Genomic DNA, 23,666 nt, shown 5'->3' with positions numbered 1-23,666 from the left:
GAGGGAGTGGGTGTGGGGAGTCTGGGGGGGGTTCCTCAACCTCGTGACCAAAAACATCTCTCCGAGTGACAATAATGAGCATGTTTGTGACTCCAAACCCTCCTGATCAATCTCTCTCTCTGCCAGTGTCTGAGAAGTTTCATCTTTCCTTGCTGAACAAAGTTAGACAGAGAAAGTTTTCTTTCCGGAAAGCTGAGCCTGTGATTGTGGCTGAGGGGCGGTTCACTTCCTTTTAAGGGCAATATGCAAATGAGCATAGTGGACTTTTTGAGCCATATTTCTCCAACTAGAGAGGAACATTCCAACATTTGTTAGAACAATACCGAAGAAGTAGCTTTACTGATGAGAGGAAATTGTAAGTAAAGGGACAGTTTGGCGGTGTAAATGCAGTAAGTGTGAGTGAAAGATGTGATGTGTGGTGTGGGCTGGGAGTGTGTCGTGTTTTTAAGCATACTTACCTGGCAGGGGTGAAACCATGATCAAAAAGGTGGTTCGCCCAGGACGAGGCTAGCCCATTGCACTTCGGGTGTGCTGACGCCTGCGATGTCCCCAAATGCGGGATACTCGACTGCAAAATTTGTGGTAGTGGGGGACTGCGTTCGCGCTCTCCCCTGATTTACAAAATAAAAATAGAATTGCTGTTCATTCACTTGCCAGTAGGGCGCTCAACTCTTTCGAGACCTGTCCAGTCTTATGTATTTGCTGGTTACCTAGTCTTTCCACACAATAATTGCCCACCTCCATTATTTTACTCCCTTCCATTATCAACAATTATTCCTTCTGCTCAGAGTTTATTACTCTGCCTGCAATCCACCCATAACTACAATTTATTTACCCCAGAAAAAATAACCCTCACCCCACGCAATTCTCCCCCTGACATTTTATTTGTGGTCGGCAAATTCAAAACACCGTGGGCTGGATTCTCCAATCCTCAGGCTAAGTGCTGATGCCAACGGAGGATCCGTGGAGTTTCACGATGGCAAAACTGACACAAAACCCTCACCAATTCCGCTACTTGTGAGTGGCTAGCAGCGGCGTTGCGTGAAACACTCGTGGAACGCGCGGTAAATGGTTGGAGAATCGCCAGGTCCCGTGCCGAGTGTTGCAGACTGGCACATTCCAAGGTCCAGGACTATGTGCTGAGGGACGCACTCAAGCTTGGGTCAGCTGCCGCCAAGGCGCAAAGGGGAAAGACCACTGTGTAAGGTCTCACCAGCAAATGTACACCGAGGGGCAGTTAACAGTGTAAACCCCCCTCGGTCTGGGTCATTAACACTCCAATGTATAAAAGAAACATGACAATGTAAATCATAGATCATAGAATTTACAGTGCAGAAGGAGGCCATTCGGCCCATCGAGTCTGCACCGGTTCTTGGAAAGAGCACCCTACCCAACGTCAACACCCCCACCCTATCCCCATAACCACATAACCCCACCCAACACTAAGGGCAATTTTGGACACTAAGAGCAATTTATCGTGGCCAATCCACCTAACCTGCACATCTTTGGACTGTGGGAGGAAACCGGAGCACCCGGAGGAAACCCACACAAACACGGGGAGGATGTGCAGACTCCTCACAGACAGTGACCCAAGCCGGAATCGAACCTGGGACCCTGGAGCTGTGAAGCAATTGTGCTCTCCACAATGCTACCGTTCTGCCCGTCTATAATGTTTAAGAAGGAATTACATAAGAACATAATTACTAGGAGCAGGAGTAGGCCATCTGGCCCCTCGAGCCTGCTCCTCCATTCAATGAGGTCATGGCTGATCTTTTGTAACGTAAAGAGCGATATGTGTGTAAGGTTATCAAAATTGAATGGAAGAAAGTCAAGGGAATGTGTAACTCTGATGGAAATGTACAGTCAAGACAATTCAAAATGTTCTGTAATGTTTATGATAGATTTTATGAATAAAGTATATTTTTTGAAGAAAAAAAAAGATCGGACACATTTCCATAAAGCAGGAATATCTCAATCAAACTTGAGTTCCCATAGACTTGTTAACACTTGACTGTATAAAGTAAATTCCACTGAGAGATTCCAAAAGCTGCCACGGAAATGACTGGTGAGATTAAATTTTGAAACAGAACTATTTTAACTGATGCCTCAATCCTATCACACAGAAATGTTGTACGTTTTGAACTTCCACTGTTTCTATCTTCTTATCATTGATAAAGAACATGGTTCGGCTGTTTAGCACCGGGCTAAATCGCTGGCTTTGAAAGCAGACCAAGGCAGGCCAGCAGCACGGTTCAATTCCCGTAACAGCCTTCCCGAACAGGAGCCGGAATGTGGCAACTCGGGGCTTTTCACAGTAACTTAATTGAAGCCTACTTGTGACAATAGCAATTTTCATTTCATTTCTATCCTTTCTATGTCTAAATCACCTTGGGATTCTCAAACCCATTTATTAGAAGATTCAATGTACAAATAAATGATTGGAAAGGGAGAGATAGAAAGCTGGAGGGACAGAGACAGGGATATTTAACCCCAAACCCCCCTCAGAAATCCTTCCAACCCCACCGCCCTGTCTAAAACACAAACACCACCATTGAGGACAAACCTGTACCCAGGCTGCGGCCTATTCATTTCAGACCCACTCCCTCACCGCCTCCCGACTGCTTCACACTCAGTGAGCCAGTTTAATTTTAAATTGTGCGTGGTCACTAAGTTGACAGTTCAGGAAAGGCTGCAGGCCATTGGTGCACAGCAGGATCCCACACATAGCAATGTGATCCTGTCAGGGTGGGACAGGCAGGTGAGCAGGGGGGTGGGGGACATGTTCCTTCCCTTGACTGCTATATTCTTTCTTCAATCTCCCCTCGCCACCACCCCAACCTCTGAACAGCACGGGTATTCCAAGTCTCGAGACACATCCGCCCTCAGAAAGTTAAACTCCCCTCTTTAACCTGGGAAACCCACTGCCCGGTAAATCACCCTCCCAGCATTTATTGCTATTCTTTTCGCAAATCAAGGAATTCCCGGGAAGGTGTGCTGGAGGCTCCCCGGTGCAGTTTGTGGGGTGGTTTTTGTTGATTGAAGGTTTAAAGAGACACCAAGAAGGTGGAGAGAGATGGACAGATATCGGCAGAACGCTGGGGAGACAGAGGGAGAGAGACAAGAATGGAAAGAATGCAGAAAGAGAGAGACAGCCTCTCTTTTTCACTACCTCCCTCTCTGTCATTCTCCCTCTCTCTAATCTCCATCACCCCCCAGCCCCACATTCTTTCTGTACTTCTCTCTCTGTCTTGCTCATCCCAGTAGTTGTGAAGGAGAGAGAGAGAGAAAGAGAGGGTCACACACAGGAATCTAACAATCAGAACCACAGCAAACTGAATTCAAATGGCCCCCTGCGGATTTCATTGCACCCTCATATTTATGTCTCGGCCTAAAATACAGGCTTCATTCCAGAATTATACCCGCTTCAAGTTAAGGGACTTTAATTCCGCACCATCGAGATTACTTTAGTCGATGGATAAATTTTAAAAGTGACCCCGCTTTTGTTAATTTTGTGAATTCTGCAGGCAACTTATGCACAGGGAGATCCCAAAAATGATAACACTTTCCTTATTGAGTTCAGAGTTTCACATCGTGAATTTCTCTCTCTCTCTCTCTTTCTCTCTGTTTCTACACCATTGTTGCAATGTACAAACTGACAGCAGTATTGTTTGCACAGTAAGATCCCACAAGCAGAAATGTGATCCTGGCTGAATATCCCCTCAGTCATCTGTGGAAAGGGTTCATCAACTCCCTCATTCCCAAGACTTTCAAATTTGAGACCTTCGAACCCACTTTGCAGTCCATGTGCTATTTTATTTTAAGAGTTGTGATCTCAATTGCTTTGCGGGCAAAGGCCACAGGCCTGTGCGTGAACAGCAAGATCCCACAGCAGCAGCAATGTGAACCTAACCAGGCGGGGCGCTGTCTTTCCTCTCCCCCCCCCTCCCTCACTCCTGCTACGAGCCTCATTCCCCCATTCCACCCTGGATCTAAACCCCTTCCTCCCCCCTCATCCTGTGTGTGTGGATTGGACCAAGTCTAAAGAACTCCCTTCAATCCTCGGAAAGAGTTAAACTGCCTCTCAAAACTAAGAAAACCCTTTTTAAAACAAAATCCATTGGTACAGAGAAAGATCCCAGAAGGTGCAGTCAGCAGTGTTGCGTGTCGTTTAAAATAGCTAACAGGTTATACAGAGAGTGAACGTGGCTCAGGCAATGAAATCAAACCCCCCCTCCCTTTTGGGACATCCAGATTTAAAAGAACCCCTGTTATTTTGGGTTCATAAACAACATTTAGACAGCTTCATATTACAGATCTTTAATTTACTCTTTGTCACCCACCAAAGGGTTAATGTGTTTGTGTCTAAGTGCAAGGCCGGGGCGGCAATAAAGAGACAACTCACGTGTGTGCGGCCAGTGGAGTAGGCCTCAGTCCTTCCACTTGTCCTCTGGAGAATAGCCCTTGTCCAAAGATTCCTGCTCACATTGCAGTCTTCAAAATTCAAATTCCTGGGGAAAAGAGGGAGAAAGTTGACTGAAAGATGGGAAAACTGACACTATTTGATATAGCGAGATCCCAGGATCCACTTATCAGTTACACAAACTCTCAGCAATGTTCAAACACAAAAATGGTACAGCTTTCAACCAGAGGCTAAAAAAAGATGAGAGACAGTTTCCCCCTTCCCTTATGTTTCTCTCTGACTCTCAGTCCCTCACTCATTTATATTTCTGTCCCCCTCCCTCACTCACTATCCCTCAGTTATTAAAATTACACCTCGGTCAGGGTAATAACCAGACACAACTCACCCTGGGTGAAGCCTGCAGAACAGGCCTCAGCCAGCGCTGAGTTCAAATACTATTGGGAAATGATTAGAAACAGTATTGGTTGAGATCTCCTCAGAGATCTGTGTGCAGACCTACCCCATGACTTTCTGTCATGAATGTTTTCAGTCTGTCCGCTGCGATGGTTTGCTAAAGATGTGTCTTCACAGGAGAGGCCAGAGGCATTTGTCCTGTCTATGGTCATGTTAATTCAGGGCACAGCAACAGATCTAGCAATGTCCTGTCCTTACTTCAGTATTTATGTTAATATTTAATTCCCCCTGAGTTTCTGACTAGTTTGGGTTGTCTATTCATCTGTCTCCCGAGGAGGGGTTTCTATACAATGAGTAAAAACCAGCAAGAATTTCCCAGGACGGACCTGTCTTGGGAGTCTTTGATGGGAACAATCTTATTCTATGTTACTCACAGTCAGATTTCCTCAGTCAGCTGCTATATAAATTGGGATTCAATTTGATTTTTTTCACACTGTGAGATGTAAAGTTTATTCCTGAATCAATACAGGGTCATCGGCAACAACATCATTTTATTAGACAAGGAGGTTCAATGGGATTTTTCACTGAAATCCTCTGATGTCAATTCCTGAGATTAGAATTGATGTCAATTCCTGAGATTAGAATTTATAATGAAACAATTTAGATTAAATTAAAACAGTCAGTATGATCATCCCCAACTACTTTCTGTTAATTGATTTTTCGCAGCTGGATTCACACAATACAGACAGCAATGTCTCGTAGATATTGGAAGTGCCACAAATGTCGTCAAATGCAGTGCGTGGGGTCCCTCACTGTTTCAATCGTACTGAGGAACAGTCAGCCCACAGGGACAACATTTCTGTATAATAGGACTGATGCACAAGTTAAAATCGTTCACCTGAGGAAGGAGCAGCGCTCCGAAAGCTAGTGACATCGAAACAAACCTGTTGGACTTTAACCTGGTTTTGTAAGACTTCGTACTGTGCTCACCCCAGTCCAACGCCGGCATCTCTACATCATGGCTACCATCGACACCGCAAACTGCCGGCTCAAAGTGGAGAGGATCTCCAGGAAGGTCGCGCATATAGACACTGACATTAAGTTTCTACAAAGATGCAAGAAAGCAGACAAGATCCCGAAAGGGCTACAGATCACAAACCCACTCAAGTCGACCGACAACACTGACTACGCTGAGAGACTCTGCCGTCGCACCTCTCACACACTCCTCAACCACCTCGGCCGCCAGCTCTACAGCAGACGCAGCAACCTGGAAACCAAGATAGAGGCCATATTCTCAACTTGCGCTCAGGATGCAGCAGACCAGCTGCGGAACTCCGCCAAACAGATGAGACAACAATACTATGCCACCTATATGCACACCAAGAACAGGAAGCTTGAGAAACTTGGCATCACCACCGGCAGCAACCAAGCCACCCCCGGTACCACAGTAGAAAATAATACAGGGAAATCTATTGTCAACTTGTCAGACTACACCCTTCAACCAGATAAAACCGAAGTCCTCAGCAGAGGGCTCAATTTCTGCACCACCACCTAAATGGACCCCATCAGCTTCGCGGCAGACGCGGAGGAATTCATCAGGCGAATGAGGCTCCAGGAATTCTTCCACAGACCCCCAAGAGGCCAACAGCGAACCCAAGGAGACTATCAATGAACCGGAACAGCAGACCAAGAGATCTGCGGTGCGGCAACCGAAGAGGAAAGAGTCGAATTGGACCCCTCCGGAAGGCCGCTGCCTTAGACTCGACATGTATGCTCAAGCCGTCAGGAGTCGAGTCAATGCCAGATTCATCAGTCGCATTCACAAGACAGCCCCGAACGTCACCCAAGCACAACGCAATGCCATCCGCCCTCTCAAGACCAACCGCAGCATCGTCATCAAACCAGCAGACAAAGGAGGGGCCACTGTCGTACTGAACAGAACGGACTACTGCAAAGAAGTATACCGACAACTGAACAACCAAGAACACTACAGACAGTTACCCGCAGATCCGACCAAGGAACACATCCGCCAACTTAACAGACTGATCAAGACCTTGGATCCAGATCTGCAGAGCAGGCTACGTGCTCTCATCCCACGTACTCCCCGCGTTGGAGATCTCTACTGCCTCCCGAAAATACATAAGGCCAACACACCAGGCCGCCCTATCGTTTCAGGCAATGGGACCTTGTGTGAGAACCTCTCTGGCTACATCGAGGGCATCTTGAAACCCATCGTACAAGGTACGCCCAGCTTCTGTTGCGACACAACGGACTTCCAACAGAAACTCAGCAACCATGGACCAGTTGAACCAGGAACATTCCTCGTCACAATGGACGTCTCGGCACTCTACACCAGCATCCCCCATGACGGCGGCATTGCTGCAACAGCCTCAGTACTCAACACCGACAACTGCCAATCTCTAGACGCAATTCTGCAACTCATCCGCTTCATTCTGGATCACAACGTCTTCACCTTCAACAACAAGTTCTTCATCCAGATGCACGGAACAGCCATGGGGACCAAATTCGCACCCCAATACGCCAACATCTTCATGCACAAGTTTGAACAGGACCTACTCACCACACAGGACCTTCAACCGACGTTATACACCAGATACATCGATGACATTTTTTTCCTTTGGACCCACGGCAAAGAATCACTGAAATGACTACACGATGACATTAAAAAGTTCCAGCCAACCATCAGACTCACCATGGACTACTCTCCAAAATCAGTTGCATTCCCCGGAGCGGAGAAACGACGTCATCTTCTTCACAGCCTTCAACACGTCATTGATGACGATGAACATCTTACCAAGGTCATCCCCACACCCCCACTACTTGCCTTCAAACAACCGCGCAACCTCAAACAAACCATTGTTTGCAGCAAACTACCCAGTCTTCAGAACAGTGACCACGACACCACACAACCCTGCCATGGTAATCTCTGCAAGACGTGCCAGATCATCGACATGGATACCACTATTACACGTGAGAACACCACCCACCAGGTACGCGGTACATACTCGTGTGACTCGGCCAACGTTGTCTACCTCATACGCTGCAGGAAAGGATGTCCCAAAGCGTGGTACATTGGCGAGACAATGCAGACACTGCGACAACGATTGAACGGACATCGCGCAACAATCGCCAGGCAGGAATGTTCCCTTGCAGTCGGGGAACACTTCAGCAGTCAAGGGCATTCAGCCTCTGATCTCCGGGTAAGCGTTCTCCAAGGCGGCCTTCAGCACGCGCGACTACGCAGAATCGCCGAGCAGAAACTTATAGCCAAGTTCCGCACACATGAGTGCGGCCTCAACCGGGACCTGGGATTCATGTTGCATTACATTCATCCCCCACCATCTGGCCTGCGAAATCCTACCAACTGTCCTGGCTTGACACAATTCACACCTCTTTAACCTGGGGTTACCCCATCTCTGGATCTGCAAAGATTTAATCACCTGCTAATGGTCGCATTCCAAGCATTGTTTGGCATCTTTGGATTTGTCTATATATGTGTTTCTGGAACATACGTCTTCATTCACCTGAGGAAGGAGCAGCGCTCCGAAAGCTAGTGACATCGAAACAAACCTGTTGGACTTTAACCCGGTGTTGTAAGACTTCGTACAAGTTAAAATAATTCTGTTTGAAAGTTTAAAGTAATCAGTCATTGTTCTGTGCAAGTTTTGGAATCTGTCAGTGGAATTTACTTCACACAGGCAAGTGTTAACAAGTGTATGGGGAACTGATTAGAAGTTTTGATTGAGATATTCCTGCATTATGGAAAGGTGTGAGATCTTTTTAGGGTTGGGAAATGGATTGATGATCAAAGGAAGCAGTTTTTTGTTTACTACATCAGACTGAGGTTCACAACTTCCATGTGCTGAGAGAAAGGATTGATTAACCAACACCAATTATTCAAATCCTTCAGACAAGTGACAAAGCAACTTGAATTCAGAATATCCAATATACAAACAGAGACAAGCAGGCACCTGTAATCAGAGCTTAAACTTCATGTTTGAATGTGAAGGGCTGAGTTCATGATTGTAATGAACAAGAGTCCACCCTGGGATTCGGTGCAATTTGAATTCTGCTTTTCCAAAATAATAAAAATAAGTATCTGCAATGAAAAATCCCTTGGACAGGACAGAGGGATTTTGACTCTGTATTTAATTCCAGACAGTATTTGGGTTGTGAGTGTTTGATGGACAGTGTAGATGAAGCTTTACTCTGAAACAATGGAATTTAGGTTAAGGGATGATTTAATCAAATGCTTCAGAATAATAATTGATATTGTACATCTCGTGTGTGTCTCAGTGTCAGTTCTGAAACATGTACAGCACAACCTCATCTTGTTTCTGTGTCTCCCTGTATCTCTCTCTCTCTCTCTCTCTCTTTCTCAAATTAGCTGGTCCATTTCCTAAATTACTCCTGACTAGATTTCAAAAGGGCTCCATTGCCTGTGAAGCAGTTTGCGATACCCAAAGGTTCTGAAATGTGCTTTCGAAATGCCTGTCCCCAAGTTGCTGTGAGGATGTTCAGAGTCAGTGGGTGACTTGGGTCACACACAGGACAGATACACCTCTCCAAGTTAAAGGTGGAGATGCCGTCGTTTTCGGCTGGTCCCGCTGGCGCAAATCACAACAGGTCCTTACCTGCAGGACCTGGCTCTGCGTGCGGCCTGCGGAGTCCTCGCGGGGCACGGGGGAATCTGGCCCCGTGGTGGGGGGGGGGGGGGTGGCCCCACGGTGGCCTGGCCCGTGATCGGGGCCCACCGATCCGCAGGTGGGGCTGTGCCGTGGGGGCACTCTTTCCCTCCACGCCGGCCGCTGTGAACCTCCGCGATGGCCGGCGCAGAGAAGAAATCCCGTGCGCATGCGCAAGAAATACGCCAGCAGTGGGGGGGGGGGGGGGTGAACGGAGTCTTTAAGGAGTTCTATAGTAAACTGTCTGAGTCGGAGCCTCCCACGGGAGTGGATGGGATGAGGCAACTTTTGGACCAGTTGAGGTTTCCAAAGGTGGAAGAGGCCCTGGTGGAGGGGCTGAGGGCCCTGATTGAATTGGAGGAGATTGTCAAGGGTATAGAGGGCATGCAATTGGGTAAAGCCCCAGGGCAGGACGGTTACCAGGTAGAATTCTATAAGACATTTTCGGAAATATTGAGCCCACTCCTGATGAGGACCTTCAATGAGGCTAGAGAAAAAGGAACCCTCCCCCCCCCAACAATGTTACAGGCCTTGATCTCACTCATTCTTAAACGAGGGAAGGACCCGGAACATTGCGAGTCACACAGGCCGATTTTGCTGATAAACGTGGATACCAAATTGCTAGCTAAGATTCTGGCCACAAGAATTGAGGATTGCGTCCCAGGGGTGATAGAGGAAGTCCAGACTGGGTTTGTGAAAGGCAGACAACTCAATACCAATGTCCGGAGACTTTTCAATATTATTATGATGCCCTGAGAGGGAGGGGAGGTGGAGGTGGTAACAGCGAAAGTTTTTGTTACCCTGGTATACAAGTGGCCAGGAAATGGGATGCCCTGCACAGGCTCAACCTGACCCGGTTTGTGGAGCAAATGGAAGGGGACTTTAAAAGGTGGGACATGCTCCCGCTGTCACTGGCAGGGAGGGTGCAGACCGTGAAAATGGCTGTCCTCCACAGATTTTTGTTTGTCTTTCAGTGCCTCCCCATCTTCATCCCTAAGGCCTTTTTTAAGTGGGTGAGTAGGTTCATTGTGTGGGCGAATAAAGGAGATCGCTGTTGGAGCGCAGTCGGAGGGGTGGGGGGGCAGGTTGGCGCTGCCAAGCTTTCACAACTACTACTGGGCGACCAATATAGCGATGATTAGGAAGTGGGCGATGGTGGTGGGGGGGGGGGGGGTGGGGGGGTGGGGGGGGGAGCAGCTGGAGACGGCGTCATGTAAAGGTACCAGTCTGGGAGCTTTGATAACAGCTCCTTTGCCGTTCTCGCCGACCGGTTACTCCACAAGTCCGGTGGTGGTGGCGACACTGCGGATCTGGGGACAGTGGAGGAGGTACAAGAAGGTTGAGGGAGCGTCGATCTGGACCCCGATATGTAACAACCTCAGGTTTGTCCCGGGTAGGATGGATGGTGGGTTCCACAGCTGGCAGAGGGCAGGTATCAGCAGGATGGGAGATCTGGTCATAGACGGAAGCTTTCCCAGTTTGAAGGCGCTAGAGGACAAATTTAATCTGCCGCCAGGAAACGCCTTTAAACATCTGCAAGTACGAGCATTCCAGAACAAACAGGCAGTGGCCTTTCCGACGCTGCCACCACTGAGGATACAGGACAGGGTGGTCTCCGGCACCAGGGTGGGGGAGGGGAAGGTATTGGATATCTACCGGGAACTACAGGAGGCGGAGGAAACCCTGGTGGAGGAGCTCAAGGGCAAGTGGGAGGAGGAGCTAGGTGAGGGGTGAGGAGTTGAAAGCGGGTCTGTGGGCAGAGGTCCTGGGCAGGGTTAATTCCTCCTCATCATGTGCCAGGCTCAGTCTAATTCAATTTAAGGTGGTCCACCGGGCACACATGATGGCAGCGAGAATGAGCACGTTTTTAGGGTAGAAGACAGTTGTGTGAGGTGCAAGGGCAGCCCTGCAAACCATGTCCACATGTTTTGGGCATGCCCGGAGCTTAGAGAGTTCTGGCACGGGTTCGCGAGGGCAATGTCCAAGGTGCTTAACACACGGGTGGTGCCGAGTCCAGAGATAGCAATCTTTGGAGTGTCAGAAGACCCGGGAGTTCAGGGGGCGAAAGAGGCCGACGTCTTGGCCTTTGCCTCCCTAGTAGCCTGGAGATGGATTTTATTAATGTGGAGGGACTCGAAGCCCCCGAGTGTAGAGACTTGGGTTAACGACATGGCTGGGTTTCTCAGCCTCGAGAAAATAAAGTTTGCCTTAAGAGGGTCAATGCTGGGGTTCGCTCGGAGGTGGCAGCCGTTCCTCGACTTTCTCGGGGGAAATTAAAATGTCAGCAGCAGCAGCAATCCGTAGGGGGGGTGGGTGTGTGCTTCATTGGGATGGTGTGGGAAGACTGGGTCGCGTGGGGTAATGTCTGTTTAATTGTTATTGTATATTCTCTTTTTGCATTATGTGAATGTTCACTCTAGTTTGTTTTGTTGTTATTGTTACTACTGTATTATTATGAAAAAATTCTGCAAAACCTTAATAAAAATACTTTTTAAAAAGAAAAAAAAAGGTAAATACGGCAGCGATTCGGCGCATGCGCCAGATCGCGCTGGCGCTCCCGCACGTGCGCCAACCTCGCCGGCCGGCGGAGGCCCTTCGGCGCTGGTTGGTGTGGTGCAATTTAATGTGGTCAATCCACCTACACGGCACCTCGTTTGGGTTGTGGGGGCGAAAGCCATGCAAACACGGGGAGAATGTGCAAACTCCACACGGACTGTGACCCAGAGCCAGGATCGAACCTGGGACCTCGGTGCCGAATAAAGATTATTATACAGTGTAGTCTCACAGGCTCTCACCCTGGGTACATGATAGTCAGAACTCCAAAAGGAATAATTGTAGTGACCACATCAACATGGTGGAATGTTTATTCTAGTCTTATAGTATAAACAGTGACCGGGTCAACTGCAGTGATATCTGGGAAAGGAGCTAATGTGTTCTCAATAGTGATATGGATGAGAACAGCTATATATTACAAGCTAATATTCAGAATGACATTCTCTAATGCAGTAATATTTCAGATAGAGTGTACAGCAGCATTTACAGCTACTGATGCAGCCAGGAAATAAATTGAAATATGGGGTTTATATTGAACAAGAACAACAAAGAACAAAGAAAAGTACAGCACAGGAACAGGCCCTTCGGCCCTCCAAGCCAGTGCCACCTAAACTACAATGCTGCCCGCCTAAACTACAATCTTCTACACTTCCTGGGTCTGTATCCCTCTATTCCCATCCTATTCATGTATTTCTCAAGATGGACCTTAAATGTCACTATCGTCCCTGCTTCCACCACCTCCTCCGGCAGCGAGTTCCAGGCACCCACTACCCTCTGTGTAAAAGACTTGCCTCGTACACAGGGCTAAATCGCTGGCTTTGAAAGCAGACCAAGGCAGGCCAGCAGCACGGTTCAATTCCTGTAACAGCCTCCCCGAACAGGCGCTGGAATGTGGCGACTAGGGTCTTTTCACAGTAACTTCATTGAAGCCTACTTGTGACAATAAGCGATTTTCATTTCATTTCATTTCATTTCTAAACATTGCCCCTCGCACCTTAAACCTATGCCCCCGAGTAATTGACCCTGCTACCATGGGGAAAAGCCGCTGACTATCTGTCTATGCTCCTTATAATTTTGTAGACCGCTATCAGGTCACCCCTCAACCTCCGTCGTTCCAGTGAGAACAAACCGAGTTTATTCAACCGCTCCTCATACCTAATGCCCTCCATACCAGGCAACATCTGGTAAATCTCTTCTGCACCCTCCCTGTGGGGGGAGTATGTGTGGGGGGGAGTGTGTGGGTGTTTGTGTGGGGGGGTGTGTGGGGGGGGATTGGGGGGTAGGGAGTGTGTGGGGGGGGGGAGTGTGTGGGGCGGGGTTGTGTGTGTGGGGGGAGTGGGTGTGTGGGGGGGGAGTGTGTGTGTGTGTGGGGGGGGGGAGTGTGGGGTGGGGAGTGTGTGGGTGGGGGAGTGTGTGAGGGGGGGAGTGTGGGGAGTGTGTGGGGTGGAGAGTGGGTGGGGGGGAGTGTGTGGGGCGGTGGTGTGTGTGGGGGGGGGGAGTGGGGGGGGGAAGGAAGTGTGTGGGAGGGAGTGGGTGTGGGGAGTCTGGGGGGGGTTCCTCAACCTCGTGACCAAAAACATCTCTCCGAGTGACAATAATGAGCATGTTTGTGACTCCAAACCCTCCTGATCAATCTCTCTCTCTGCCAGTGTCTGAGAAGTTTCATCTTTCCTTGCTGAACAAAGTTAGACAGAGAAAGTTTTCTTTCCGGAAAGCTGAGCCTGTGATTGTGGCTGAGGGGCGGTTCACTTCCTTTTAAGGGCAATATGCAAATGAGCATAGTGGACTTTTTGAGCCATATTTCTCCAACTAGAGAGGAACATTCCAACATTTGTTAGAACAATACCGAAGAAGTAGCTTTACTGATGAGAGGAAATTGTAAGTAAAGGGACAGTTTGGCGGTGTAAATGCAGTAAGTGTGAGTGAAAGATGTGATGTGTGGTGTGGGCTGGGAGTGTGTCGTGTTTTTAAGCATACTTACCTGGCAGGGGTGAAACCATGATCAAAAAGGTGGTTCGCCCAGGACGAGGCTAGCCCATTGCACTTCGGGTGTGCTGACGCCTGCGATGTCCCCAAATGCGGGATACTCGACTGCAAAATTTGTGGTAGTGGGGGACTGCGTTCGCGCTCTCCCCTGATTTACAAAATAAAAATAGAATTGCTGTTCATTCACTTGCCAGTAGGGCGCTCAACTCTTTCGAGACCTGTCCAGTCTTATGTATTTGCTGGTTACCTAGTCTTTCCACACAATAATTGCCCACCTCCATTATTTTACTCCCTTCCATTATCAACAATTATTCCTTCTGCTCAGAGTTTATTACTCTGCCTGCAATCCACCCATAACTACAATTTATTTACCCCAGAAAAAATAACCCTCACCCCACGCAATTCTCCCCCTGACATTTTATTTGTGGTCGGCAAATTCAAAACACCGTGGGCTGGATTCTCCAATCCTCAGGCTAAGTGCTGATGCCAACGGAGGATCCGTGGAGTTTCACGATGGCAAAACTGACACAAAACCCTCACCAATTCCGCTACTTGTGAGTGGCTAGCAGCGGCGTTGCGTGAAACACTCGTGGAACGCGCGGTAAATGGTTGGAGAATCGCCAGGTCCCGTGCCGAGTGTTGCAGACTGGCACATTCCAAGGTCCAGGACTATGTGCTGAGGGACGCACTCAAGCTTGGGTCAGCTGCCGCCAAGGCGCAAAGGGGAAAGACCACTGTGTAAGGTCTCACCAGCAAATGTACACCGAGGGGCAGTTAACAGTGTAAACCCCCCTCGGTCTGGGTCATTAACACTCCAATGTATAAAAGAAACATGACAATGTAAATCATAGATCATAGAATTTACAGTGCAGAAGGAGGCCATTCGGCCCATCGAGTCTGCACCGGTTCTTGGAAAGAGCACCCTACCCAACGTCAACACCCCCACCCTATCCCCATAACCACATAACCCCACCCAACACTAAGGGCAATTTTGGACACTAAGAGCAATTTATCGTGGCCAATCCACCTAACCTGCACATCTTTGGACTGTGGGAGGAAACCGGAGCACCCGGAGGAAACCCACACAAACACGGGGAGGATGTGCAGACTCCTCACAGACAGTGACCCAAGCCGGAATCGAACCTGGGACCCTGGAGCTGTGAAGCAATTGTGCTCTCCACAATGCTACCGTTCTGCCCGTCTATAATGTTTAAGAAGGAATTACATAAGAACATAATTACTAGGAGCAGGAGTAGGCCATCTGGCCCCTCGAGCCTGCTCCTCCATTCAATGAGGTCATGGCTGATCTTTTGTAACGTAAAGAGCGATATGTGTGTAAGGTTATCAAAATTGAATGGAAGAAAGTCAAGGGAATGTGTAACTCTGATGGAAATGTACAGTCAAGACAATTCAAAATGTTCTGTAATGTTTATGATAGATTTTATGAATAAAGTATATTTTTTGAAGAAAAAAAAAGATCGGACACATTTCCATAAAGCAGGAATATCTCAATCAAACTTGAGTTCCCATAGGCTTGTTAACACTTGACTGTATAAAGTAAATTCCACTGAGAGATTCCAAAAGCTGCCACGGAAATGACTGGTGAGATTAAATTTTGAAACAGAACTATTTTAACTGATGCCTCAATCCTATCACACAGAAATGTTGTACGTTTTGAACTTCCACTGTTTCTATCTTCTTATCATTGATAAAGAACATGGTTCGGCTGTTTAGCACCGGGCTAAATCGCTGGCTTTGAAAGCAGACCAAGGCAGGCCAGCAGCACGGTTCAATTCCCGTAACAGCCTTCCCGAACAGGAGCCGGAATGTGGCAACTCGGGGCTTTTCACAGTAACTTAATTGAAGCCTACTTGTGACAATAAGCAATTTTCATTTCATTTCTATCCTTTCTATGTCTAAATCACCTTGGGATTCTCAAACCCATTTATTAGAAGATTCAATGTACAAATAAATGATTGGAAAGGGAGAGATAGAAAGCTGGAGGGACAGAGACAGGGATATTTAACCCCAAACCCCCCTCAGAAATCCTTCCAACCCCACCGCCCTGTCTAAAACACAAACACCACCATTGAGGACAAACCTGTACCCAGGCTGCGGCCTATTCATTTCAGACCCACTCCCTCACCGCCTCCCGACTGCTTCACACTCAGTGAGCCAGTTTAATTTTAAATTGTGCGTGGTCACTAAGTTGACAGTTCAGGAAAGGCTGCAGGCCATTGGTGCACAGCAGGATCCCACACATAGCAATGTGATCCTGTCAGGGTGGGACAGGCAGGTGAGCAGGGGGGTGGGGGACATGTTCCTTCCCTTGACTGCTATATTCTTTCTTCAATCTCCCCTCGCCACCACCCCAACCTCTGAACAGCACGGGTATTCCAAGTCTCGAGACACATCCGCCCTCAGAAAGTTAAACTCCCCTCTTTAACCTGGGAAACCCACTGCCCGGTAAATCACCCTCCCAGCATTTATTGCTATTCTTTTCGCAAATCAAGGAATTCCCGGGAAGGTGTGCTGGAGGCTCCCCGGTGCAGTTTGTGGGGTGGTTTTTGTTGATTGAAGGTTTAAAGAGACACCAAGAAGGTGGAGAGAGATGGACAGATATCGGCAGAACGCTGGGGAGACAGAGGGAGAGAGACAAGAATGGAAAGAATGCAGAAAGAGAGAGACAGCCTCTCTTTTTCACTACCTCCCTCTCTGTCATTCTCCCTCTCTCTAATCTCCATCACCCCCCAGCCCCACATTCTTTCTGTACTTCTCTCTCTGTCTTGCTCATCCCAGTAGTTGTGAAGGAGAGAGAGAGAGAAAGAGAGGGTCACACACAGGAATCTAACAATCAGAACCACAGCAAACTGAATTCAAATGGCCCCCTGCGGATTTCATTGCACCCTCATATTTATGTCTCGGCCTAAAATACAGGCTTCATTCCAGAATTATACCCGCTTCAAGTTAAGGGACTTTAATTCCGCACCATCGAGATTACTTTAGTCGATGGATAAATTTTAAAAGTGACCCCGCTTTTGTTAATTTTGTGAATTCTGCAGGCAACTTATGCACAGGGAGATCCCAAAAATGATAACACTTTCCTTATTGAGTTCAGAGTTTCACATCGTGAATTTCTCTCTCTCTCTCTCTTTCTCTCTGTTTCTACACCATTGTTGCAATGTACAAACTGACAGCAGTATTGTTTGCACAGTAAGATCCCACAAGCAGAAATGTGATCCTGGCTGAATATCCCCTCAGTCATCTGTGGAAAGGGTTCATCAACTCCCTCATTCCCAAGACTTTCAAATTTGAGACCTTCGAACCCACTTTGCAGTCCATGTGCTATTTTATTTTAAGAGTTGTGATCTCAATTGCTTTGCGGGCAAAGGCCACAGGCCTGTGCGTGAACAGCAAGATCCCACAGCAGCAGCAATGTGAACCTAACCAGGCGGGGCGCTGTCTTTCCTCTCCCCCCCCCCTCCCTCACTCCTGCTACGAGCCTCATTCCCCCATTCCACCCTGGATCTAAACCCCTTCCTCCCCCCTCATCCTGTGTGTGTGGATTGGACCAAGTCTAAAGAACTCCCTTCAATCCTCGGAAAGAGTTAAACTGCCTCTCAAAACTAAGAAAACCCTTTTTAAAACAAAATCCATTGGTACAGAGAAAGATCCCAGAAGGTGCAGTCAGCAGTGTTGCGTGTCGTTTAAAATAGCTAACAGGTTATACAGAGAGTGAACGTGGCTCAGGCAATGAAATCAAACCCCCCCTCCCTTTTGGGACATCCAGATTTAAAAGAACCCCTGTTATTTTGGGTTCATAAACAACATTTAGACAGCTTCATATTACAGATCTTTAATTTACTCTTTGTCACCCACCAAAGGGTTAATGTGTTTGTGTCTAAGTGCAAGGCCGGGGCGGCAATAAAGAGACAACTCACGTGTGTGCGGCCAGTGGAGTAGGCCTCAGTCCTTCCACTTGTCCTCTGGAGAATAGCCCTTGTCCAAAGATTCCTGCTCACATTGCAGTCTTCAAAATTCAAATTCCTGGGGAAAAGAGGGAGAAAGTTGACTGAAAGATGGGAAAACTGACACTATTTGATATAGCGAGATCCCAGGATCCACTTATCAGTTACACAAACTCTCAGCAATGTTCAAACACAAAAATGGTACAGCTTTCAACCAGAGGCTAAAAAAAGATGAGAGACAGTTTCCCCCTTCCCTTATGTTTCTCTCTGACTCTCAGTCCCTCACTCATTTATATTTCTGTCCCCCTCCCTCACTCACTATCCCTCAGTTATTAAAATTACACCTCGGTCAGGGTAATAACCAGACACAACTCACCCTGGGTGAAGCCTGCAGAACAGGCCTCAGCCAGCGCTGAGTTCAAATACTATTGGGAAATGATTAGAAACAGTATTGGTTGAGATCTCCTCAGAGATCTGTGTGCAGACCTACCCCATGACTTTCTGTCATGAATGTTTTCAGTCTGTCCGCTGCGATGGTTTGCTAAAGATGTGTCTTCACAGGAGAGGCCAGAGGCATTTGTCCTGTCTATGGTCATGTTAATTCAGGGCACAGCAACAGATCTAGCAATGTCCTGTCCTTACTTCAGTATTTATGTTAATATTTAATTCCCCCTGAGTTTCTGACTAGTTTGGGTTGTCTATTCATCTGTCTCCCGAGGAGGGGTTTCTATACAATGAGTAAAAACCAGCAAGAATTTCCCAGGACGGACCTGTCTTGGGAGTCTTTGATGGGAACAATCTTATTCTATGTTACTCACAGTCAGATTTCCTCAGTCAGCTGCTATATAAATTGGGATTCAATTTGATTTTTTTCACACTGTGAGATGTAAAGTTTATTCCTGAATCAATACAGGGTCATCGGCAACAACATCATTTTATTAGACAAGGAGGTTCAATGGGATTTTTCACTGAAATCCTCTGATGTCAATTCCTGAGATTAGAATTGATGTCAATTCCTGAGATTAGAATTTATAATGAAACAATTTAGATTAAATTAAAACAGTCAGTATGATCATCCCCAACTACTTTCTGTTAATTGATTTTTCGCAGCTGGATTCACACAATACAGACAGCAATGTCTCGTAGATATTGGAAGTGCCACAAATGTCGTCAAATGCAGTGCGTGGGGTCCCTCACTGTTTCAATCGTACTGAGGAACAGTCAGCCCACAGGGACAACATTTCTGTATAATAGGACTGATGCACAAGTTAAAATCGTTCACCTGAGGAAGGAGCAGCGCTCCGAAAGCTAGTGACATCGAAACAAACCTGTTGGACTTTAACCTGGTTTTGTAAGACTTCGTACTGTGCTCACCCCAGTCCAACGCCGGCATCTCTACATCATGGCTACCATCGACACCGCAAACTGCCGGCTCAAAGTGGAGAGGATCTCCAGGAAGGTCGCGCATATAGACACTGACATTAAGTTTCTACAAAGATGCAAGAAAGCAGACAAGATCCCGAAAGGGCTACAGATCACAAACCCACTCAAGTCGACCGACAACACTGACTACGCTGAGAGACTCTGCCGTCGCACCTCTCACACACTCCTCAACCACCTCGGCCGCCAGCTCTACAGCAGACGCAGCAACCTGGAAACCAAGATAGAGGCCATATTCTCAACTTGCGCTCAGGATGCAGCAGACCAGCTGCGGAACACCGCCAAACAGATGAGACAACAATACTATGCCACCTATATGCACACCAAGAACAGGAAGCTTGAGAAACTTGGCATCACCACCGGCAGCAACCAAGCCACCCCCGGTACCACAGTAGAAAATAATACAGGGAAATCTATTGTCAACTTGTCAGACTACACCCTTCAACCAGATAAAACCGAAGTCCTCAGCAGAGGGCTCAATTTCTGCACCACCACCTAAATGGACCCCATCAGCTTCGCGGCAGACGCGGAGGAATTCATCAGGCGAATGAGGCTCCAGGAATTCTTCCACAGACCCCCAAGAGGCCAACAGCGAACCCAAGGAGACTATCAATGAACCGGAACAGCAGACCAAGAGATCTGCGGTGCGGCAACCGAAGAGGAAAGAGTCGAATTGGACCCCTCCGGAAGGCCGCTGCCTTAGACTCGACATGTATGCTCAAGCCGTCAGGAGTCGAGTCAATGCCAGATTCATCAGTCGCATTCACAAGACAGCCCCGAACGTCACCCAAGCACAACGCAATGCCATCCGCCCTCTCAAGACCAACCGCAGCATCGTCATCAAACCAGCAGACAAAGGAGGGGCCACTGTCGTACTGAACAGAACGGACTACTGCAAAGAAGTATACCGACAACTGAACAACCAAGAACACTACAGACAGTTACCCGCAGATCCGACCAAGGAACACATCCGCCAACTTAACAGACTGATCAAGACCTTGGATCCAGATCTGCAGAGCAGGCTACGTGCTCTCATCCCACGTACTCCCCGCGTTGGAGATCTCTACTGCCTCCCGAAAATACATAAGGCCAACACACCAGGCCGCCCTATCGTTTCAGGCAATGGGACCTTGTGTGAGAACCTCTCTGGCTACATCGAGGGCATCTTGAAACCCATCGTACAAGGTACGCCCAGCTTCTGTTGCGACACAACGGACTTCCAACAGAAACTCAGCAACCATGGACCAGTTGAACCAGGAACATTCCTCGTCACAATGGACGTCTCGGCACTCTACACCAGCATCCCCCATGACGGCGGCATTGCTGCAACAGCCTCAGTACTCAACACCGACAACTGCCAATCTCTAGACGCAATTCTGCAACTCATCCGCTTCATTCTGGATCACAACGTCTTCACCTTCAACAACAAGTTCTTCATCCAGATGCACGGAACAGCCATGGGGACCAAATTCGCACCCCAATACGCCAACATCTTCATGCACAAGTTTGAACAGGACCTACTCACCACACAGGACCTTCAACCGACGTTATACACCAGATACATCGATGACATTTTTTTCCTTTGGACCCACGGCAAAGAATCACTGAAATGACTACACGATGACATTAAAAAGTTCCAGCCAACCATCAGACTCACCATGGACTACTCTCCAAAATCAGTTGCATTCCCCGGAGCGGAGAAACGACGTCATCTTCTTCACAGCCTTCAACACGTCATTGATGACGATGAACATCTTACCAAGGTCATCCCCACACCCCCACTACTTGCCTTCAAACAACCGCGCAACCTCAAACAAACCATTGTTTGCAGCAAACTACCCAGTCTTCAGAACAGTGACCACGACACCACACAACCCTGCCATGGTAATCTCTGCAAGACGTGCCAGATCATCGACATGGATACCACTATTACACGTGAGAACACCACCCACCAGGTACGCGGTACATACTCGTGTGACTCGGCCAACGTTGTCTACCTCATACGCTGCAGGAAAGGATGTCCCAAAGCGTGGTACATTGGCGAGACAATGCAGACACTGCGACAACGATTGAACGGACATCGCGCAACAATCGCCAGGCAGGAATGTTCCCTTGCAGTCGGGGAACACTTCAGCAGTCAAGGGCATTCAGCCTCTGATCTCCGGGTAAGCGTTCTCCAAGGCGGCCTTCAGCACGCGCGACTACGCAGAATCGCCGAGCAGAAACTTATAGCCAAGTTCCGCACACATGAGTGCGGCCTCAACCGGGACCTGGGATTCATGTTGCATTACATTCATCCCCCACCATCTGGCCTGCGAAATCCTACCAACTGTCCTGGCTTGACACAATTCACACCTCTTTAACCTGGGGTTACCCCATCTCTGGATCTGCAAAGATTTAATCACCTGCTAATGGTCGCATTCCAAGCATTGTTTGGCATCTTTGGATTTGTCTATATATGTGTTTCTGGAACATACGTCTTCATTCACCTGAGGAAGGAGCAGCGCTCCGAAAGCTAGTGACATCGAAACAAACCTGTTGGACTTTAACCCGGTGTTGTAAGACTTCGTACAAGTTAAAATAATTCTGTTTGAAAGTTTAAAGTAATCAGTCATTGTTCTGTGCAAGTTTTGGAATCTGTCAGTGGAATTTACTTCACACAGGCAAGTGTTAACAAGTGTATGGGGAACTGATTAGAAGTTTTGATTGAGATATTCCTGCATTATGGAAAGGTGTGAGATCTTTTTAGGGTTGGGAAATGGATTGATGATCAAAGGAAGCAGTTTTTTGTTTACTACATCAGACTGAGGTTCACAACTTCCATGTGCTGAGAGAAAGGATTGATTAACCAACACCAATTATTCAAATCCTTCAGACAAGTGACAAAGCAACTTGAATTCAGAATATCCAATATACAAACAGAGACAAGCAGGCACCTGTAATCAGAGCTTAAACTTCATGTTTGAATGTGAAGGGCTGAGTTCATGATTGTAATGAACAAGAGTCCACCCTGGGATTCGGTGCAATTTGAATTCTGCTTTTCCAAAATAATAAAAATAAGTATCTGCAATGAAAAATCCCTTGGACAGGACAGAGGGATTTTGACTCTGTATTTAATTCCAGACAGTATTTGGGTTGTGAGTGTTTGATGGACAGTGTAGATGAAGCTTTACTCTGAAACAATGGAATTTAGGTTAAGGGATGATTTAATCAAATGCTTCAGAATAATAATTGATATTGTACATCTCGTGTGTGTCTCAGTGTCAGTTCTGAAACATGTACAGCACAACCTCATCTTGTTTCTGTGTCTCCCTGTATCTCTCTCTCTCTCTCTCTCTCTTTCTCAAATTAGCTGGTCCATTTCCTAAATTACTCCTGACTAGATTTCAAAAGGGCTCCATTGCCTGTGAAGCAGTTTGCGTTACCCAAAGGTTCTGAAATGTGCTTTCGAAATGCCTGTCCCCAAGTTGCTGTGAGGATGTTCAGAGTCAGTGGGTGACTTGGGTCACACACAGGACAGATACACCTCTCCAAGTTAAAGGTGGAGATGCCGTCGTTTTCGGCTGGTCCCGCTGGCGCAAATCACAACAGGTCCTTACCTGCAGGACCTGGCTCTGCGTGCGGCCTGCGGAGTCCTCGCGGGGCACGGGGGAATCTGGCCCCGTGGTGGGGGGGGGGGGGGGGTGGCCGGCCCCACGGTGGCCTGGCCCGTGATCGGGGCCCACCGATCCGCAGGTGGGGCTGTGCCGTGGGGGCACTCTTTCCCTCCACGCCGGCCGCTGTGAACCTCCGCGATGGCCGGCGCAGAGAAGAAATCCCGTGCGCATGCGCAGGAAATACGCCAGCAGTGGGGGGGGGGGGGGGGGGGGTGAACGGAGTCTTTAAGGAGTTCTATAGTAAACTGTCTGAGTCGGAGCCTCCCACGGGAGTGGATGGGATGAGGCAACTTTTGGACCAGTTGAGGTTTCCAAAGGTGGAAGAGGCCCTGGTGGAGGGGCTGAGGGCCCTGATTGAATTGGAGGAGATTGTCAAGGGTATAGAGGGCATGCAATTGGGTAAAGCCCCAGGGCAGGACGGTTACCAGGTAGAATTCTATAAGACATTTTCGGAAATATTGAGCCCACTCCTGATGAGGACCTTCAATGAGGCTAGAGAAAAAGGAACCCTCCCCCCCCCAACAATGTTACAGGCCTTGATCTC

The 23,666-nt window shown here is 48.0% G+C and overlaps 2 non-coding genes across 2 annotated transcripts; both read left to right on the top strand.

Annotated features, from left to right (window-relative positions):
- The first annotated feature begins 450 nt into the window (after positions 1–450).
- On the top strand, positions 451–614 carry LOC140390730 (U1 spliceosomal RNA). Its single transcript, XR_011934788.1, has one exon. It is a non-coding gene; the product is annotated as a U1 spliceosomal RNA (small nuclear RNA).
- Positions 615–14,045: 13,431 nt separating this feature from the next.
- LOC140390719 (U1 spliceosomal RNA) lies at positions 14,046–14,209 on the top strand. Its single transcript, XR_011934777.1, has one exon. It is a non-coding gene; the product is annotated as a U1 spliceosomal RNA (small nuclear RNA).
- Positions 14,210–23,666: the final 9,457 nt, after the last annotated feature.

This window comes from Scyliorhinus torazame, chromosome 14, assembly GCF_047496885.1.
Source record: "Scyliorhinus torazame isolate Kashiwa2021f chromosome 14, sScyTor2.1, whole genome shotgun sequence".
Classification (NCBI taxonomy): Eukaryota; Metazoa; Chordata; class Chondrichthyes; order Carcharhiniformes; family Scyliorhinidae; genus Scyliorhinus; species Scyliorhinus torazame.
Note: the sequence above shows the minus strand (reverse complement) of the source record. Positions and strands in the feature narration are given on the sequence as shown.